Raw genomic sequence first — 22,134 nt, 5'->3', positions numbered from 1 at the left:
GTTTTTTATCAACAATTTACTTTAACTTCGAAGGGCTATGGTTGAGATGGAATTATCAGTCAACAGATTAATACACTACTAAATAATGTAATTATTTTATAATAATTAACTATTTTTACTCTGTGTTAATATTATACTTCCTCGAATTTAAAATCGGTAACATGACATCGAATGGCCATATGACATAATCGCACGTCGAGGCAGAATACGAAATACCACCCGTATCACCTCGACATCCGTCGGTCCACACTGGACGATTTTTATGGCATTTTTTGCAATGCACCACCACTATGTTTGACTAAACTAGCCAATGAAGTACTTCCGTACGTCTTTCAAGATACAACCGTACCAATTCGACGTAGGGTCCTTCAAGATAGGACCGTACTAATTCGACTTAGGGTCCTTCAAGATAGGACCGTACCAATTCGACTTAGGGTCCTTCAAGATAGGACCGTACCAATTCGACTTAGGGTCCTTCAAGATAGGACCGTACTAATTCGACTTAGGGTCCTTTAAGATAGGACCGTACCAATTCTTAAAATGCTGGCAAGGCAGCCTTCTGGTACTGTAGGTTTCCTGCCCACCCCTGCCAAATTTAGGGTATTAGCACAGGTATTTAAGAGTCTACTTTCTCAGCTCATAGTTATAAGTAAAGTCACGTGTCAGTCCTAGTGATGACATAATGAGTTAATTAGAATCGAGAAAACTAGAAATCCTTCACATGTTCTTTGCATTACGAGGAAGTGAAGTCATCTGTGAATAAATATTAGACAAGGTCTTCGTCCACAATCATTTATTAAATGATTATTATAAAATTGAAAATGGTAATGTATATTTAGAATCTTCTAGTTTGTTATATTGATTTGATAAGTATGTAACGCACTCACTAAAATGGGTGATACTGCCCTTTTTGGACATCCCTCGTGATTTGATTTGAAGCGAACCCAAGAGTTAAGGTCCTCTTTCGCATCAAACCAAATCTCTTCCCAGGTCTCTACAGGCTATTATCTCTCTATAGTTAATTGCACAAGAATTAAAGAGTTTATTTCCAAAACACAAATATACTGTACAATTTAACAATTTTAATAAAAAAAATAACAAAGGAAAATGCCGGCGTTAGAGAATTTTCTATTCAAGAATTAAATAATAATATTAACAATAAACTTAAATTGTGGTGCAACGGGCTGCCTTATACAAAGCAATCTCTTCTAGAGAACCGCAGTTAAAGAAAACAGTATATTTTTAATGGTAGGTAGTATGAACGGCGGCAGTAGGTATATTACACAATTAAGAATCTAAGCAAATAAAACTGAAGTGCTTCTATCAATTTAGTATAGTAAAGGAAGTACGAGTGACCCAATAATATTTAAAATAACAAACCAATTACATTAAAATAAACTATGTTTGAACAGCTTAAATGAAAGTAGAACGCACTTGTGAGAGGGACTAGATACATTTCTCCTCAATTACGAAATTAAATTATTCCAGTTACGAAAGTTTAATTGGTGTATATTGTCCGTTTCCATAAACTCCTTAGTTTTATTTATTTAATTATTAGAGTTCCCCACGTCATATATAATGCTCTATCTCCTATATGTTACAAGATCTTACTAATGTAGATAGATAGATAGAGATATTAATAGAACAGGGGGCAAACGAGCTCACCTCACCTGATGTTAAGTGATACCGCCGCCCATAGGTATTGACAGAGGTCTCGCAAAGGCATAAACATCATCATCAACCTCTCTTGTCCATATCTGGACATAGGCCTCATCCATCTTTCTCCAGTACGCCCTGTACTGGCCTCGCTGTATGCACTGGAACCCAACCTCCTTGATGATGTCGTCAGGCCACCTAGTTGGTGGGCGGCCGCGCAGTCTTTTAATCTGCCGAGGTGTCAAGGAGACTGCGGGTTCATAGGTTCTTGTCCATGCGCGCTGTGTAGCCTGCCCATCGCCACGTAGATGTAGCGGCCACATAGATCAGTTTATTATAATATTAAATCTGAATTTATACAATAACTAAATTAAAACACATTAATTTGTTTTAAAGAATATTAAAATGGTGAATCCTGCTAAAGAATTTTGTATTAACTTGATGAATACAAAATTCTTAAGCAGGAAATTACTTGAATAAATATCAAAAAAATTAATTGCATGCTTACGGAAGTAATTATATACAAAACGAACACATTAAATTGAACGGTAAAGTATTCTTACAGAAAGGCATTTAACTCAATCCGTATAAATGTGTAGTGTCCCTTTAACATATTGCGTAACAATTTAACCAAGTTATTGACACAACTTGCTTGAGGCGAACGGACCTCATTACTTGAAATGCTTCTCACAGATTATATCATTATATTGCCAATTCTGTCAAACTTTGATAAGTTTTTGCAATAATATCCTTACACTATTTATTTACAAATTATAATAACTAAGTAACAAGGAGAGCAACGGGCGGTGTTATCGCTTTCGAGCAATCACATAATAATTTATTCCAAGTTTGCAGAACTTGGGACTCTGTCACCATTATGTAATTCTAAATACATATACGACTTTATTGGTCGGTTTTTGTAACACACGATCCCGCGACATCAAAACTACGGATATTACAACAACACAGCGAAATTGCGTGAAATGGAACCAGTCTCTATATTAAATGTTTATGACTAACCTTTAATTAAACTGACTATGAAAAAGTTATTACTATAAAGAATTACAGGTAGGTAATATAGATTAAATCGGTGACAACAGAGCTGGTGCTTTCCTCGCTCGACGAATAAGTATCGCAATACAGCGAGAAAATACTGCCATTTAGCGTACTCTGCCACAGGGACCGAACTGTTTGATTAGTGTTCTATTACTTCTATGCATGTTAAGATTATTGTAAATATATTTTTTGCTGATAAATAAGTGAAATAAATCTTGAATTTTATGAATTAAAACGACCTAATTCGTTCGTAAACGTTAAAATACCTATAAAGACTAATCTATCGAAACCAAAGTCGAAGAAGCTTTTATTTTTCTCATATAAAAGTCGCCCTTACGAAACTAGGATAATACTATAAATATTTCGGATTGAGCACAGCAGACTGATCACTTGTTCAGTAAATTATCTTAGAATAAATACTTGACATAGATCGCTGGCCTTCTATTATATCTCCACCATCTAAGGAGGCTGTTGAAGGCCGCAAGAAATTAAAATATAATGATTCATTAAAAATGTCTCACGAATATTTAAATTAACTATAAAATTAATCCTTTGAATTCTTCGTCTCGTATTTATATCAGTTTTAAACTTCTTAACCCAGTTGTCAAATTAAATCAAAATCATTTATTCATATGGGTTACACTATGTACACTTATGAACGTCAAAAAAGAAATACATATTAAATGCTTCTAATTTTACATTTACTGCCAGTTCTCAAATCAAGAGCGTAGAACGGAAGAGAACTGGCAATAAATCTCTGCCACTCTTTTTAATCGCCATTTTTTTTTAATAAATTCAGTTTTACAGGTAAATTCCTGGTTTGATTTCTCGAATAATTACGTGTATTAAAAAGAAATATATTCGATAGGATATTTGTCTGATGCTCCATAGTTTTATAGCTTGTAAAAGAGGTTTATAGATGGAGGCACCGTATACCTAAAGTAGACATCGCAAGCGTATCTTACAATGTTTTATTTTGTTATATGAAACAGTTTACAATGTAAAATTGGCTATTTAACAAACTTAGTAAATAAGTGAACTACACCCACTATGGGCAATATAACTCAATGTTAACCATTGTGTTGTAACCTTATGTAATGATGTCATTTAGTGACGTCACCCACACAACCTTCCTGCTATGTACTGTGCACATTCAATGTATCAAATTAATTGTATGCACATAGTAAGTCCGTCAACAATTACGCGTAAACCTAGTTTAAAGTATTGTTTCACTAAATTTATTGTTTTTATAAAGTCAAAGTCAAAATCATTTAGGTAACACAATGTACACTTATGAACGTCAATAAAGAAATACATTTTAAATGCTTCTATTTTTCATTTACTGCCTGTTCTCAAATCAAGGGACGGGAAAAACACTCCAGCACTCTTTTTAATCGCCAAGGTTTTTGTTTTACACAATGTTTGTAAGTAGCTGCAATCATTACACCATGTTCCACATGACATTTTAAGTAATCAATCGTTAATTAATAATTAAAAAAAAAAACAACGATTAGTCTATCTACCTATATCAGCAGGAGGCATGGTGAAATAGGAGCACGCACTTACATTCTCGTGTGAACAACACGCAAATACATAGTCGAAAATATAACTAACATCACCGCATACACGAATTCAAGTCCGACCAGTCACCACAAGTAGCACCCATTCACGAGTATGTAATTTTTTTTACAAAAGTCTTAAGTTAATTACATAATGTTCTTCAGATCGACTTGGGTAGGTTGGCTAATCTCTATTGAGACTGGCCAGCTAAGTACTTACAGCTTACGTTATTTACAGCTTTACGCACTCGTTCTAACAACGGTAATTTCCAAACTTAGTTATTCAGATGTTTCGTGGAATAATCGTAATGAGAAAACTCTAAAACCTCAGTATCTAGAAAGGAATATGTTAAGCAGGACTTTATATCATTAGAAAGAAACTCCAATACATTGATACTACCACTAATTTTAAAAATTAAATCATTTTAATAGAATATTACGGTACACCAAATATAGGTATGTCCTTAATTCAAGAGCTTAGTAAATCAGTTCATGTCAATCTACCTTTAATAAAAATGCAGAGTTCAAGATACACTGGTTAAAAATGCAACCTCGCCTATTCACCACTCGACCTTATGTCAAATTGTTACATGACTTATGTAATCATTAGCAAGTGTATGTATTGGACATTATATAATGTTTAGATTGTTTAAAGTGTAAAAATATATGAAAGTTAAAATAATATTTCTATAAAATTTAACTAGGACTTGAACGGTGAACCTAATAAAACTTAGGTTAATTTTTATTAATAATTGATGTGTGATTTTGTTGTTTAATAATTTCATCTGTCTATCAAACATACTCTATGGTTTGAAACTTTTGTATAACAGTTTTAACGTTGGAGGGGTAATATGTGGGTCGCCCCTCATAGACTTCACCTCTATTCATCAAACCATTTTTGACCATCTGTGGGGCAGTCTCCAGATGAATGGTGTACCAAAACCAGTGGATATATGTATATATATATATTTTATTACGCTATGTCTTACTGGATATATGACTATTCACTAATTTGGCGGAAACCAGTTAAACACCTGTACATGAGTTTCATCGTCGTCGAGACAGGATAAGAAATTCCATCCATATCACCTCGACGTCCTTCGTTCCACAACTAAGCGTTATTTAAGGACGTTTTTGCCACGCACCACCACTATCTAGAACCAGCTGCCCAGTGAGGTACTTCATAACCAATTCATCCATGAGGCTTCAAGAAAAGAGCGTAGCAGTTTTTAAAATGTCGCCAACGCACTCGCGAGCACTCTGGCATTGAGAGTGTCTATAACATCATCTGTGGCTCCTGCCAGATTGGCGCAAAAAAATACAGCCATAGATCAACTTATACTAGTTTCAATGAATCTTAAAAAGTTGCGACATTCAACATCTTCCTTGTAAGTGGCAATTTTGTTGGGTGAAAGGTTATATCACATATTTTGGTTCTAAGAATAACTCATACTAAGAATCAAAATCTAGCCAACCCACATTTAAAGATATTTACTAATATTTGACTAATATTTTTTACAGGTAGATATTTCCTTTCAACCTCTTAAAATTTCTGACCTCCTCTTTAAGCAATGACTTTGTTTTGCCAGAAATCAATTCTAGACTATCTTGGCTTGGTTGGATTTCCTTTAGCGCTAGTGTTTTAATACTAAAATACATTTAAATATCGTATTACAATAAAAAATAATTATTTGCTACAGATAATGAATCCTTGAACGGATTGTTAATATTTAGATAGGCGTTCACAGGCCATTAGTCACGTCTCACCTCTACCTTTTATTGTTCAAGGTTGACCAATATGCATACGCAATATTGGACAATGTTGTAATTTGTAATGAGAGTTCAGACAGAGTAAGATAGCAGAAAAGACTCCCGTTCTTTAACCATATTTGAGACTTGGTCAGAACTTGAGAAAGCAACACATGTATTTTATTAATTATTTTGTATGTTTTAATGTGTATAAACTAGCTATTGTATGCTTTCGGAAGCATAAAAAATAATGTATAGTACAAATTTCAAATGGAAGTTTGGCCTTGATTTACCAAAGTAAAATTGTAATCTATTGTTCTCATCTTAAGGAATATATAAAATTTTAAGTAAACGAATTCTCGTTAACCGGACGCGTAGCGCACGTTATTCAGTTTTTCACTGATATTTGTTATATCAAACCATGTAATGTATTATCAGAACTGATAGGTTTTGTTCTTGTCAGATAAATATGTTTTATTTAAAATACAATTATTTGTTTCAAAAAAATTACACGTCAATTTGATATTTCTTCTTTCGGTTTTTTTTTAAATCGATTAACAGCAGACTTGGAAAAGATCGCATTATTTGATAATGTATATCATTTAAAACATTTAACATAGCTGCCACAAGTATATACTATACATAAAGCAATAATCTTAATGTGTTCGATAGATTGGTTAAGTCATAAATACATAAATACAATATAAAATCGTTTCTACTATGTCAAAAAATATATTTTCATGTTCCTCACCATCACTTTATATATATGTGAAGAATGCATACTTTAATTTATTTAGATTCATAATACCTTGAAACTAGGCCTTTTATAGATCAACTAGTATTAGCTATAGTATAACCCCACAAGTAACCACATCTTACCCGAAGTAATGCAATTGTATTTGCGAAAACGTTCTCAGTTTCTCAGCCACTTGGTTATGGGAAAATTATGAAATTGCACTTATTATGTTTAGAATACCGCTTTGTAACAACTGGTGTTATTATGTAATTATTCAAATATGGAGTTTACATGTAAATTGCTATGAAATGTGTGCTAAGCACAACTGATGTTTTTTACAATATATTTAGATTTTAAACTAATCGTAAGAATTGTGTATTTTCGTCCGTTTTATACATAATGCGTGCACCCCTTTAGAACTGGAATATCGACTATTTCCCTGGACATCAAACCCAAAAGCAGCATATGAGTATCAAATGAGACCACAAACACACCAAGGACATAAGAATTTACATGACATGTGCAAAATGGTTGAGGAATATTTTGTCATGTTTGTAAAGATCTATTTAGATGATCATCTTCAATTGAAAAGTAATAGTAATGTTGTATACATCATTTAATTTATATCGAGAGTCAAATCACATATATATGGTTCTAGACGAATACGATAAGATCCTTTCTTAAAATATCAACGAAAATAAATTATGTTTCGAAGGTACCTATATGTATAGTATTTCTTTATCTATCTACCTTATTTTATTATATTATATCGATTAAATAATTACTAATAATTTTTTGCCAACAAATTGCCCACATTTTAACACACTCGATTGTAATGGAGCCTAATTTTAAGCTTGGGAGATAATGATCTAAAATGCAAAAAAATAATCTACGCAACTCGCGTAAATATAATATATAATTATTTTTTAATGTATTGTACATAAATGATTCAAGCAAAAAATACCGTATCTTAGACAAAAAAATCTATTTGATTTAAGATTCTCAGCTCTGGGAATATGTACTAATAATCGGAAATAAAATCATGCAAGCCAAAATGTGCTTTATAATGTAAACATACGATTGATTTTATATTATTCCAAGCGGCAAGGTCTTAAGGTCATTACCGATGCGGTCATGTATGGAAGAGGCGGCATTCTTAGAATTTATAGACGAACATTTTCTAAGATAGAACCTTCTTAATTATATTTAAATTTCTTTAAATCATTAAAGCTTCCATGGCGAGAATTTTGTGACTTTACTGTTATTGCAATAGACAATATTATATAAAATATATATATATATATAATAAATTGTATTTTAAAAGACCTACTAAATATAATAAGCGCAAAACTTATATAAAAAACAATTGGGTTATATAGAAAATATAATTAGGAATAAATAAAGTTGTCTTAATTAATTTATAAAGATTAATTAATGACATAAAAATAAATATGCTAGATGTTATTTCTCAGGCGCTTATAAACATCACATTTAAAAGGCACGTTGAAAAAAAAGCATACGTTACTTTGTATATTAGGATTAGGTACTAGTTAATCTTAATTAATTTTAAGTATGACTTGATAACTTCAAGATAGTTTTATATTTTACGCAATACAATTGAACATTCGTATCAAAACAGCTGATCATGTTATGTCATCGTGAAACCAGCTTTATCTAACGGAACCTCGTTCAAGATTAGGGACATGATGACGTACATAATTTACCGTTGGACTGGACTTTAAAATATTTGCTTTTTTAAGGAACAAAACTGTAAAATGACAACACGCTTTGTTACCATAGATTTGCTATGGTCTATGAAATATGAATCTTAGTTTTTCCGCACAAAATTAGACGTTCACTACGCTAATAAAAAATGAATGATTATATTAGTTTTTAATTTAGTTCTCAATTACGTTTGCAAGATTGGTGGCAGTGGGTTGTAGCATGGCATCCTTTTGGACCCTGAATCCGTGGCGTTCAAGTTTATAGGCACTAATTAAAGATTTAAGTTGGCGCCTGGTAGATAGTACCGGTGACCGTAGAGATGGTGCTTTCCTTGCTCAACGAATAAGTATCGTAATACAGTTAGGAAATGCTGCCAGCATTAAATTTTTATTTTCTATTTATCCATTTTAATCTTACTATCAAACTTAAGAATATTGTAAATACTATACGTTTTTGCATATGTATTAATGCGGGTACCAAATTATTTCCAACCCAGTCAAACTTATTTATTTATTCCGTAAGACAGTTAATTCAATTTATAATTAATTTCTGTATTATTTCTATGATATATGAAGGTCACAGTAGCCGCTCTTTTAAAATACAGATCGCAACATTGATATTAATGCTGCCTGTGTGGGCTGCTGACTTAAGTATATAACAATGTATTACATGACAGTGTTATATATAAACGTTTATCAAATTTATGTGCCAGGTACATAACGAAACCTTAAAGTTAAGCTATAATTAACATTTTTTACATATAAGTCTGTGTTCGACAATTCGCTACTATAAACTGTCCCCATTCTTTTTATAATAAGCAGTTCGGGTTTTACAATACGTGCGTTTACCATCTCAGAAAGCGCTCCATATATTATTATTCCTATATCAACGCAGGCATAGAAAGATTTATTATGATCCTATAATACGACATTCCTTAAATACTTCTCTTGAACTGCATAAACTTATAAATACTAAATTATATAATCATTCCCATACAAATTACAATATCGGGTCAAGCTCGTTGGTAAGTATTCTACAGAACGCATTCGTTTCTTGATCATTCTATTTCATAGACAAATATGTAATCTTTCTGTCTGACACATCGTCGTCGTCGATTAATGTATATGAGACACGCTGGTTTCCTAACGAAGTTTTCCTTCTCTCTAGATTAGACATAGACAGAAAGTCCATTGGTACACATCCAGGATCGAACCAACAATCGGACCAATTGGCCAACACTGCTATACATTTTTGTTTAGTGACCTCTCTTATTGAATTTATTCGGCGGTGAAGCCTTATTGACGCATCCCGTGCAGTGTCCGTAGCGCTAAGTATGTCGGTACACGGAAGTTTTAGTTCGCGCTCAGTTTGACACTGAATGTTATCCTTGGTCCCTCGAATTTTCCTGTCGAAGTGAAGCCTCCACGGTCTGAGTATAATGAATCTCTTAAATTATTTTCGTAATACAAACTATATTTCCTCTGCATAAACCTGTCATAAGATAAAGTTCGAACAATATGAGATGTATTTTGCATTCATCATTACATAATGTTACATCTCATTGACACACTTTTACTGGTTATGTGTGAAATAATGATTCAGTATGGGTTTTCATTAATGAACGTTGGTGGACCACCTTCACCTTACCTATAGTGGCTGTGTGGCCCATTTTCACAAGAGGTTATTTAAACAATTACGTATTTCGGACATCTTTCGATAACTTAAACACTGTCATATGGCCGGTCTTATAAGTTCAATATAAAAAATAAATCAGTAGCGCTACCACCTCTTTAGGTCTTGGCCTCAGATTTCTATCTGTTTCATGATCATTTTTAAATCTAATAGGCAAGTCGGTGATCAGCCTCCAGTGACTGACACATGCCGTCGACTTTTTGGGTCTAAGTCACGATTCCTCACGATATTTTCCTTCACCGTTCGAGCAAATGTTAAATGCGCACATAGAAAGAAAGTCCATTGGTGCACAGCCGGGGATCGATACCTCAAGTATGAGAGTCGCAAGCTGAAGCTAATAGGCCAACACTGCTCCATAAGTTCAATATAGTTCTCCAAATATCCGTACCGCTGATGTCGCAACCTTCATATAGCGCGGTACAGAAACTCGTTCTAGTAATCGGGATCCCTGTCGGTATGGCTATTGGAAGTCGCAGAGTAAGGGATCGTATTAATACGATTAGTAGTAGATTAAAGCGGCCGTTAAACGGGCATCTCCTGGACAGGTGTGGCCACAACTCACTTAACATCAGGTGGGATTTGATTGTATCCAAACATCTGTCCAGTTCTGTACAAAAAAATATCGACTTGTCTAGCTAACCATATATAGTATAGACTGGCCATGTAGTATAGTTTAAATGATCCTAATCCTTGGGATTGATTTACTCCAGTTCAAACGATTTGTATGACTGAAAACTTAGAGATTAAAAAGAGTGGCAGAGAGTTTCTTGCCAGTTCTTCTTGCCCCGCTCTACGCCCTTGACTTGCGAACTGGTAGTAAATGTAAATTCAGAATTAAATTAACTTCTTTTCTGACGTTCATAAGTGTACTTGTTTACCTATATAAATAAAGTTATTTTGAGTTTGAGTAACGTAATAAATCTGAAGCCTTTTTGTGACAATTATAAAATTGTTTCTATCAAAATGTACTATATATAGTAAAGAACTAATCATCGAAGCATTTATTTATTATATACCAAGCGTATAGGCTGTTAGTATTCGGAAAATACCAGCATAATTAAAGTAATAGTACCTACACATAATGTAGGATATATCTTGCATATTTTCTTTAAAATATTGTATGTTTTTCCATACACTTAAATGCCTAAATTATACATATTATCAGTTTAACAATTTCATAATACGTCAGAAAACAAGTCACAATTATTTAAAATAATGCAAGCAATTAGTTTTCGTATTTAAATTTTAAAGTCGTTGAACACAGCTACATACCGTAACCACGTTAATGTTATTAAGTAAATTTTTATGTCTGTTACCCGGAAATGACTAGAGCCCACGAGGCGTGACAGAGATGCTCGAAGAATCCACGTAATTATTTGATAATAATAATATGTTTAGTTTTTGTTGCAGGTGGGTAATTGACGGATGTACGTAATGTCTATATGTTGAGGTTAATTGTAAATTCTTCTCACATGTCACCTTTAAAAGGTCATATTTTATGTGAGTTGGATTGATACAGCTAGGTAGCGCAGTTTTGGCTGCGTGGAGAGGGCTCAGACTGGACAAATTTTTCCAGCAATGAGGAATGGGACAAGCTGAGGCTTTCTGCGTCTGATATTGTTGTATTTTTAAAGGATTTACATCTGGAATTTAACATAGGATCATCGGGTTATATGCCTGCGTTAAAAACTAAGCTACGGAGATGTTGCTGGTTAAAATCGAGACAAAATATGCGTAAGATGCGTAATCCAACCATTTTTTTATTCCATAGACTGAATGGAACGTTTTCACTAAAATAAAACACTTTTAAAAGTTCTTGTATGTTTTTGATAATATATTCTAATCTTTTTGAATTTGAGAAATAAATATTAGTAAAGACATGCGTAAATCAGGCCATGAGAAAGAATTCAAGTAGGTATTTGCGAGATTTGTCATAACTTTTGTTTGAAACAAATATCTGAGCCAAGATAAGAGCTGAAACGTAACAAGATACAAACATATATAAAACAAACAGAAGGGCTTACACAACGAGAGAAAGTCACTTATCAGATAGGCTTTACGTCATAGCCAGTCTAGGTAAAGTGAATTTTGCGCACCATTTGTGTTTTATAGACGCCCAAAATTTTGTATTTATTTAAACTAGTTTTTTTCTCTATACCAAGCCGTCTCTATGTAGTAGTCTTCTCCAAGTAGGCACAAGCCCTGAGGTGTTGCGTTCGAATCACGGCTTTGCACCATGGATATGTCTTTTTTTCTATGTACGCAATTCTTTCTTGTTCTTGTTGTTTCAATTCGATGTTTGCCTTCACTGTAGGAACAGTGAAGGCAAACATCGTGACGAAACTGACTGACTGACTCTATGAAAAAAATTAGTGCTACTTAATTATTATCAAAGCAAAATGTTATCGAGTTTAACATCCTTATTCACAAATATCATTCATTGAATCTCTTGTCTTTATCACTCTCGTGGCATGTCTCAAATAATTGAAGGTGACAAAATATTCTTTCACTAGTAACCCTTCACTTTGTTTAAAGTGGTATTTATATAATTGTATATCTTAGCCTTGTTTTATTAAATTAAAAATATAGTTGTTTTACGCGTTGCTAGCTTGAGAACTAAGTTTATGGAATCAGTACGGAATAAGTTTAAGGAATTAAATATGACCAGATAGTGTCATAACACTATCTGGTCAATATATTCTTGAAGCCTTGACTTTCACCAGTATAATACTCGAAACAGAACTAATCTTAGCATACGAATACGAATGGAAACTGAATAAATTCAAAACTCTCGTTAAACGTAAATTAATCAATAAAGCTTTTTATAAATTTGGCGATTATTTAAATGATCCTAATCCTTGGGATTGATTTGCTCCAGTTCAAACAATTTGTATGACTCAAAACTTGGCGATTAACAAGAGCGGCGGAGAGTTTCCTGCCAGTTTTTCTTGCCCGCTCTACGCTCTTGAATTGCGAACTAGTAGTAAATGTAAATTTATAATAAATTAAACATCTTTTCTGTTGCCGATCATAAGTGTACTTGGTTACCTATATGAAGAAAGTTATTTTGAGTTTATGTTTTAATGGAGATGCAGTAACAATAATACTTTCTTTGTATATACGAATTTAAATAAATTATTGTTATAAATTATACTAGATTTCAATATGACAGGAATCAAATTAGAAAACTCCTTGTTTATATTAGATATTAACATTTAACGCGATCGAGAAAGGCGAAACAACTATTACTCAACAACCATATATGTATCGCTATTAAAATTGAATTTTACACCATATTGATAAATTTATAAACGAATAAACGTGGGAGGATTGCTTAATTTCTTAATAAAACGCTTAGGAAATTTATTGTATAAACATTTTTCATCTTTGGACAAACTTAACTTTTTAACTTGCAAGTGTTCAAGTAAATAGTTCCTGTTATGCGTCTAACGCGGAGGTCTTGAGTTCAATATATTTTCCGTACTTTAAAATAAGCTGCTCACTTACATTCCTGAAAGGTACTCAGTAAAACAAATTCTACTAAGTAGAAAATAATTAGACGAGATTTAACTTGTGACAGGTGGATTGTGCAGTCCACTGTGGCAGGTGTTCCAGAGTTTCTAATCCTTTTTTTAAGCTTAATAATCATGGGGGGATTTAACTAATCAGATTCACACTAAATTCAATAACCGATCGTTTTACATTCTCAACGTAACAATATTTTATGTAACAGAGGCAAACGGCCAGGATTTTGATAAACATTTTGTAGATCATACAATAAAGTACGAAAAGTTCTATTGATAAGGTTTTTCCAGCTTTAGCCAGAGATACCAGGAACGGCGAAGGCGAGTTCACAGCATCTATCCAAGATAATGGCCGCCATTATTTTTCTGAAACTGTAGTCTTATAACTTCAACACATTTGTTTTATTTTGTGTTACCCCTGCAAACGGTTATGAGGCTTACCTGATGTTTCCAGGGCCTGCAAGTGCGTTCTCAGGAATATTAACAAAGCAATTACTTTAACAAAATGTATTTAGGGTCTGTTTCACAATGTACGGATAAGTTCTACATAAGTTCCAAATTAGCTATTTATTACTTATTGGTAGGATAAACACTATTGTTGCGTTTCACGACTGTCAGATAGCGCTATTCGTCACATAAAGTCCATCATAAGCTATGAGTCCGATGAATGTCAAATAGCACAATTTATCTTCCAAATAATTTATGTGTTGCATAGCTATTTGGTACTTTATCCATACATTGTGAAACAGACCCTTAGTATTATAATCTAAATCATTGAATCTTAATATATATAAATTCTGTCATAAATTTCTCTATGTATGTCAGATGTTACCTAAGGATTTGCAAGTAATAAATAAAAATCTCCAACGAGGTTGGAATACCTTACGAAGATCCATTTCGAAACGTTACTCAATGATCCTGATACGGCGCACAAGGGCGTGCGCGGGCGACGCGACGTTTGGATAACCTCAATCCTACAGATTAATTTGAAATTATATGAATGTATTGTTTTTCCAAAAATACATTTCAACGCTTATAAAAACGAACAATCAGCGATCTCTTTTCTTTATATAAAAAAATACAACTTGATGGAAAGGGACAAAAGATTAAGTAGATAAAACAGTGCAATATACATAATATATAACATTATTATATGTAAAATTACCTAACATCTATGTTTTGTGACAAATACATGTGTATGTAAACTAAAATTTCACACCTAATGGACCATTAAAGAGATGATTCGTAGACCTTTACTTTTTATATATTTGATGATGTGATTATGTTTTAATGTTCTATACACTATACAGTGATCTGCGCATTCTATTATTTTTTGGACCTACAACCTGCTGGTTTTCTATATATATTTACGTTACGCACGTGTTCAAGAGCCATAACAATAACATAAACGAAAATCCTCTATAGGTAATAAGTATTACTTTACTTCTGTTGTCTCGCACTTATAAAGGACTACACTATCATCATATACCTTAGTTTTAATCTATAATATAAAATAATAGGTGTGTTATATTATGTTCGAGTCAGGTTCCGGTAGTGACGTCACGCGTGGGTGATTCGTGGGCACACAGCCTTGAGTCGTGACTGGCTGTAATCATGCTAAGTAATTTTTATACTCAATAAGTCACATTATAGCATTACAGCCTTATATGTAATTTCCTGTCAAACAAACGTATGCAATATTTTGTAAGAGATATTCAAAGATCAGACATGCTTAATAATTTGTTTAAGCAGTAATTTGAAATATTAAGTATTATTTGTTGTTTCAAATGTTAAATTTCAGTTTTCTTTAGTTGTATTATATTATTGTCTATTAATATACTTACTTGTTTTCTGTTTCATATATATATTGTTTATATATGTAAACTGTTTTGGCTTTCCGTATTGTCTAAGTGTTTTTTTTATCATATGTATGTTACCTTTAAGATTACTTATAATTAAATAGATATATAATATATATTACAATATATAAAAAAGATTTTTGCGTATGTCAGGAGTAAATCAGTAGTTATTAAAAAACGAATTCAAAGGATTAGTTGACAAAAACAGTCCGTTTTCAAAACTGGTAGTAAATATAATATTAAAATAAATTTAACATATTTTCTGTTGACGTTCATAAGTGTACTTGATTACCTATATGAGTATTATTTTACTATTATTTTGAGTTTGAGTATGAGTGTTTGCTTAATATTTAATTTTTATTTAACCATTTAAAGTCAAAAGACAAAGGCTGACAAATAGAACAGTTACTAATTAATAACGGTACCTATATTAACAAGTAATGTAACAATTTAAGTTATTTAGGTAACATGTAGTTAAGCAATGACTACACTTTTGGAATTTAGGTCGATAGAGTCCACATGCTTTAAGCTTGGGTAACACTATTTTATGGATAAAATTATTTTTTTTATATCAAAAACAAATATATTCATTTATTCTCTATTATATTCCAAGGATTCCAACAGTTAAAATAATAAAAAAATATAAAGAGTATAATATGTTAAACAAAAAATGTAATATAAAATACAGATTTTTAGTGCTAACTTTGACGTTTTCATGGATTAATTAAGTGTTATACCGTAACCCGCGCACAGTTTTTGCCCATATTTATGTGTGTTTTATTAATCAAACAGGTCTAACCTAGAAAAACCCACTAATTTTGACAGATTTTTCTTATGTTATAGGAGGTAAACGGGCAGGAGGCTCACCTGATGTTAAGTGATACCGCTGCCCATGGACACTTACATTGCCAGAAGTCTCGCAAGTGCATTGCCGGCCTTTTAAGAATTGGTACGCTCTTTTCTTGAAGTAAGTCCCCATGTCGAATTGGTTCGGATATGCTTCAGTGGGCAGCTGGTTCCACATAGCGATGGTGCGCGACAAAACTATCTTAAAAATCGCTCAGTTGTGGAACGACGGACGTCGAGGTGATACGGATAGTATTTTGTATTGCCAGATTGTTAAGTTGTAAATTCTAGACATAATGATTATTAATCAGTTCTTGTACCTTTAAAGGTCAAAGTATCAATTTCCAAGTGACAGATAAATGTCTCGCTCTAGTAGATAACTAACCTGCTTGCTTACATATAAACAACATGTTAGAAAATAATTAAATTTATTATTTATTGTCATCTAATATTAAATCAGAATAATCCATAAATATTTTTAGAAGTTATTAAAAATGGTAGGTCGTTTGCGTTGCGTTTCAATATATACCAAAACTTACCAAAACTAAGCTGGTCATCGTAATAATTAAATTCTCTGTCAGACAACAATATTTAAAATTAAATTAACTCGTGTTATATATATAACAAATATTTTTTTAAAGGATATATAAATATAAGGTTATTGTCATTCAATGCTAATAAAAGTCTGATGCGGTTTCAAGCAGCTGCGGTACCGTTGAAGTCTAATCCTTAGGGATGTGTCTGATATACTGGAACTGCATACTACACTGGTTAAAACGCAAAACTGTATTTTAACTCTGAAACTAGGAAGGCAAAACGAAAATTTTATATTATAATATAAATTTTATACTGATACACTAGTGTCAACTCTCGATTTTGAGGTCGTGCTTTCGAATCACTACAAAAGTCGCTGTTTCTACAGTAAAATTAGACCTTCTAAGACAACCAATATGTCTAAAATGTTTCCGCCTGCCAGACTTGAAATAGTGCTTTGTTTAACGTTTCTCACATCAACACCAACTATACAAAGACCTCAGTATTGTATCGCGCAGTCCGGACATACAAAGACCACAACAAACGTTGACTTGATTAAGCTATCGCGGAATATGCTTAAGGATACAGAATATCCATAGCGCTTAATAACCTGCATCTTAACCACATCCCACACTCTCACGTATATATCCTCACTTTCATACCATCACACATCACAGCCGAATTAGGAAATATTTAGTTAAATATTTTTAATACATTTTTTCCTGTCTAAGTGAAGTGGTAAATGAACCTTTTTGTATATATTATGTATTCCGTCTTGTGCTATATCATTAGTACAGTTTTTTGTTATATATATAATTTAAGCTGTAGGAATACAAAATCGACAATGGTCAGGCACAGAAGGACTTGTTTATTAAAAAAAAAATCAAAACAGTGTTGAAAGTGAATATAGTGAAATATAGGCTTTCACAGGTATTAAATTATTATCTATCTTCAAACTACAAATATCGCAAAAATAATTTTATATTCGACACCTATAAAAATAGTTTGCTAGTAAGCTATCCAACGTAAAAAGTCAACATGCCTCATTACCCATAAAAGGCATCACACGGCTCCTGGTTTTTATATAAACCACAGATAATTACAGAGTTTTTGCTTCATTTTTGTCGTAAGTTAAAGCATCTTCGCGAAGGAACTAAAATATCGTCAAGAAATATGACATCATTAAGGAAAATTTGTATTTAAATTGTTTACAAAATATAAATTCGCTTAGGAGTCAATTCACTTTATTTATTAACTTTAAGCTCCGTCCAATTGGTGGAGAGTATAGCAATTGTCGGTGTAACAAAATAATGCGGAAGTACAAAAGACCCCTGCTGTTCTGTTTTTTATTTATTATAAATTATTATTGTTAATACAAATCAGGAGGAGGTTATATAAATAAAATGGTGTTAGCTATTACTATGGTTTGATTATTCTTATACGTAAGAATATAATACTTCCTCCGTGCGTACAAGTTTTGCTCCTGGGTATTTAATAATTATTTTTCCGATAAATAACTCAATTAGACCCAGAAAACTGACCCCCATTGAGAAGTCAACAGACGCTACACAATATATCTTCTGTTAGCAATAGCATACATATAATTTGTCGACCTTTATGTTCATATTTAACAATCGATCAAAAGCCTCCAAAATAAACACAATGCTTGATTGGTTGCCTTGAAATAACCCGTTACATATACATTATAATTGAGGCCTGGAATTTAATTTATTAAGATGTGGTTTAAACAATTTAATCCACTTCTTAAATATATATATGTATATATTAATTGTTTAACATTTTAATTTTATAAAATAATTGTCCTTAACTTTAATCTTTTGTTTTTCTTATTCACGAATTCTTATATTTTAGTGCTCTTAATTACTACATAAAACTTTTTAATAAGGTTTATCTCAAATAAATCTTTATATTTAAAAAGTGCAAATGAGCTACAGTTAAAAGACCATATACGAAACATATTGTTCATATTTAATTCATACGTATTGACAGAACCTTGCTATTTTTGTCTTCTCACGAATAAAAACAAAACGCATCGAAGCAAAGCTTTTTAAAAGTCATTCCAAGATTGCAAACTTACCTTTTAAAAAACAACCAAGGTCTTACTGCAACTGAGAAAACTCGACCGTTTAACCACTCACATTAAAACCACATTTCCATACACAACCACATTACACAATTAAATCGAAATGCAAAGATTAGTTGAAAATTTTGACAGATTTTCCCGCGAATTCGTTATTTTTTATTTTATATCATTCGTTCGTTGTCATGGCGACCGCGCGCTTCGCATGTTCTTGGCCAACTGGCGTCAGCGATTCGAAGTTCGAACTTCGAACCGGTCTCAGCAAAAAGGTTGTATTTTTTTATAATTCGATTTATAAAGATGATGTCAGGATTGAAACTCGCTCGGTAAGTTTGATTTTAAGTATATTTTAATTGCAATATGGAAATATATATTAAATAAGCTATAATAAGATAAATACACTTGAGGGCATTATGTACGCAAACGCGCTTAGCAGTCTTTTTATACAAATATTTTTTTTAAATAATAAAACGAACGCTCTATGGCAAACATGGCAAAATTCCGGTATGTGTATTTTTTTAGTAAAGTGGTATAGACAAAAAAAATTAAATTCATTCAGAGCAGCTGTACCTAAACATGCTGCCCTCTCTGGACTGAGTGTTTTGAAATCTGCAGTTTTATGGTTTGATTATTATTATTCAGAATAATTTTATTTTATTAAAAGCAATCGTCGTGACTTTTGAATACATTATTAGAGTAGTTAAATAAAATAAATTAGTGGCGCTTTTTAGGTCTGGGCCTCAGATTTCTGTACTTGTTTCATAATTTGTCAATCTAATAGGCAAGTAGGTGATCACCCTCCTGTCCCTATCACACGCCGTCGACTTTTTGGGTCTGAGGCAAGCTGGTTCCCTCACGATGTTTTCCTTCACCGTTCGAGCGAATGTTAAATGCACACATAGACAGAAAGTCCATTAGTGCACAGCCGGGATCGAAACAACGACCTCAGGGATTAGAGTAGCTCGCTGAAGCCACAATGCCAACACCTATAGGTGCACATGTGTGGGTTTCGTGTATTCTGGCGAGTATTTTGGGATATTTTCTACAATTTACAGAAAACCACATTTGCTTTGCATCTAAATCTAGTTTTTAATCCGCCTAAAAAATGTATCTAATTCTTAACAATTATTCTTATTTTTAACTTTTAATTTTATTTTATTTACTTCACACCACATTACACAAGACTTCATTACTTACACTGCTAACTTTTACTGAGGCGATACGATTGAGGCGCAAACTAGCTGATGTGGTCTCTGGCAGAATGACCAACGCTGTGGAACATTCTTGTTCTCAGCACAATGCTGAGCCAGCGCCAATTACAGCCACAGCACACACGCATTACATAGTTGAAACGAACCGAATGGGAAAAGAAAAAAAAATGTATATCTCTCATTATATCTTCTATTTAATTTTTTTCTTTGTTTATTGTTATTTTGTGTGTTTATGTGTGTGTGTTTTTGTTTGTAATAAATGATATGTATATGACGGCGCCTGTACCGCCGTACGCGCCTAAAATCCTACATATATATGTCTATAAACCTTCCTCAGGAATCACACTAGCTATTTATAAATTGTTTTGTTTGGTAGTTTTTAGTTTATCGCGTTCATACAGATGTAATATTCGCAATTTGCATAAATCAAAAACATGTTGATGTTTTTTTTTAATTATTGTAATGACCAGTCAAAATTTATATTCAAACTTTATTCTTTGGTCAGACTTTTTTTTCAAAGCACGTTTATTCATTCAAATGTAAAGAAACTGTACTTTTAATTAATAATTCTAATAATATTATAGTAGTGATAATATAACTGCGCATATAATCCATATTTATATAGCGATTAGTATAATTTTATTATATTTTAATTGATATAGATTACGCGACCTTAATTAGTTCTCTTAATGCCTATCTTAGCCTATTTACATTATTTGGTCTTTCGTGATTTAATACGAAAATCACACACCACTTAGCACAACGTCTTAAGCGGGTATGGGGCAGTCGTATTGCTTCATTGCCCATTGTTTATATGTATTTCATTGCGTAAAAAGATTATCAGCGTTATACATGAGGAGGTAAGTCCACAACCTGTCGAGGCCCTACAGGCTAAATGATGATGATGATGGATCAGCTGTTAAACTTTATCTCTAGCTTTATTTTTATCTACATACCTACTCAGATATATAAAAATTATTCCATTTATTCCCAATCTAAACAATTATTTGCAGTACACAACTTATTATATTTATATATTGTTTATTACTCGTTATAGTAATTTCCTTTAGTTCCAGCGGAAACTCTTCTTGGGAAAAGGCCACCGTCAGCTTTTTTCAAAGCACTATCATGGCTTTCTTTCTCCATTCCCTTCCTTTTCGATATCACCCTCTTCTCCTACTTCCCTTGGTCCTTTCCATAAAGTTTTTTGAAGTCCAGCTCTTATCTGCACATCTTGCTATAAGCCTCGTGCACTGCCACTTCTGTTTTAGGGCACAATGTAAGACGTCTATAACTTTTGATTTTCGTCTCATTTATTATTGGTATTCTTCTTATTTTTAGTGTTTATGTCCATTGCTCTCTAACATACTTGTACGGTTCCCGGGTCATCGGGGTGCTTTAAATAATAGAGGATTTTAGTTTTACTCTAACCAATCGCGTACAACAATAGAATATAAGCGAAATACTGAAATGTTAATTGCTAAGTAACGAATGAATGCAATGTAACAGTCGAAGAGAGTGCCTATGTCTGGCTACACTCTTGAGACGTAGGCGTACCACTTAGGAAATCGCTTATAAAACTAAGAAAGCATGAGCAAAATGTAGATACAACCTTGGCTCGTTCAATACTACTGGTATAGTTATTGAAGTGAAACTTCTTTATCGGGGTTGGAAAAAAATTTAGTGTAACATTTTTTCGTTACGCGTCACATTTTTCGGTTACGCGCCATGTTGCTTTTTGAAGTCAAACTTCTTTATCGGTGTTGGAATGAAGTTCTTTATCGACGTATGGGAGAAATTTTGTAGCAAATCGTCACGTTTTTCGGTTACGCGCCATGTTGCTCTTTGAAGTCAAACTTCTTTATCGGCGTTAGAATGAATTTTTT

General features: G+C 32.8%; 1 protein-coding gene across 1 annotated transcript in view; it reads right to left on the bottom strand.

Moving 5' to 3' along the window:
* The window catches only part of LOC125055076 (cuticlin-4), a 35,605-nt gene extending 16,328 nt beyond the window's left edge, over positions 1 to 19,277 (bottom strand). The window contains exon 1 of the mRNA XM_047657287.1: positions 19,035 to 19,277. The gene's annotated coding sequence lies outside the window, so the exon portion shown is untranslated. The remainder of the gene's footprint in view (positions 1 to 19,034) is intronic.
* Between the last annotated feature and the right edge of the window lie 2,857 nt (positions 19,278 to 22,134).

The sequence above is a fragment of the Pieris napi genome, chromosome 13 (assembly GCF_905475465.1).
Source record: "Pieris napi chromosome 13, ilPieNapi1.2, whole genome shotgun sequence".
In the NCBI taxonomy this organism is placed as follows: domain Eukaryota; kingdom Metazoa; phylum Arthropoda; class Insecta; order Lepidoptera; family Pieridae; genus Pieris; species Pieris napi.
This window is presented reverse-complemented; position numbering and strand designations above follow the sequence as displayed.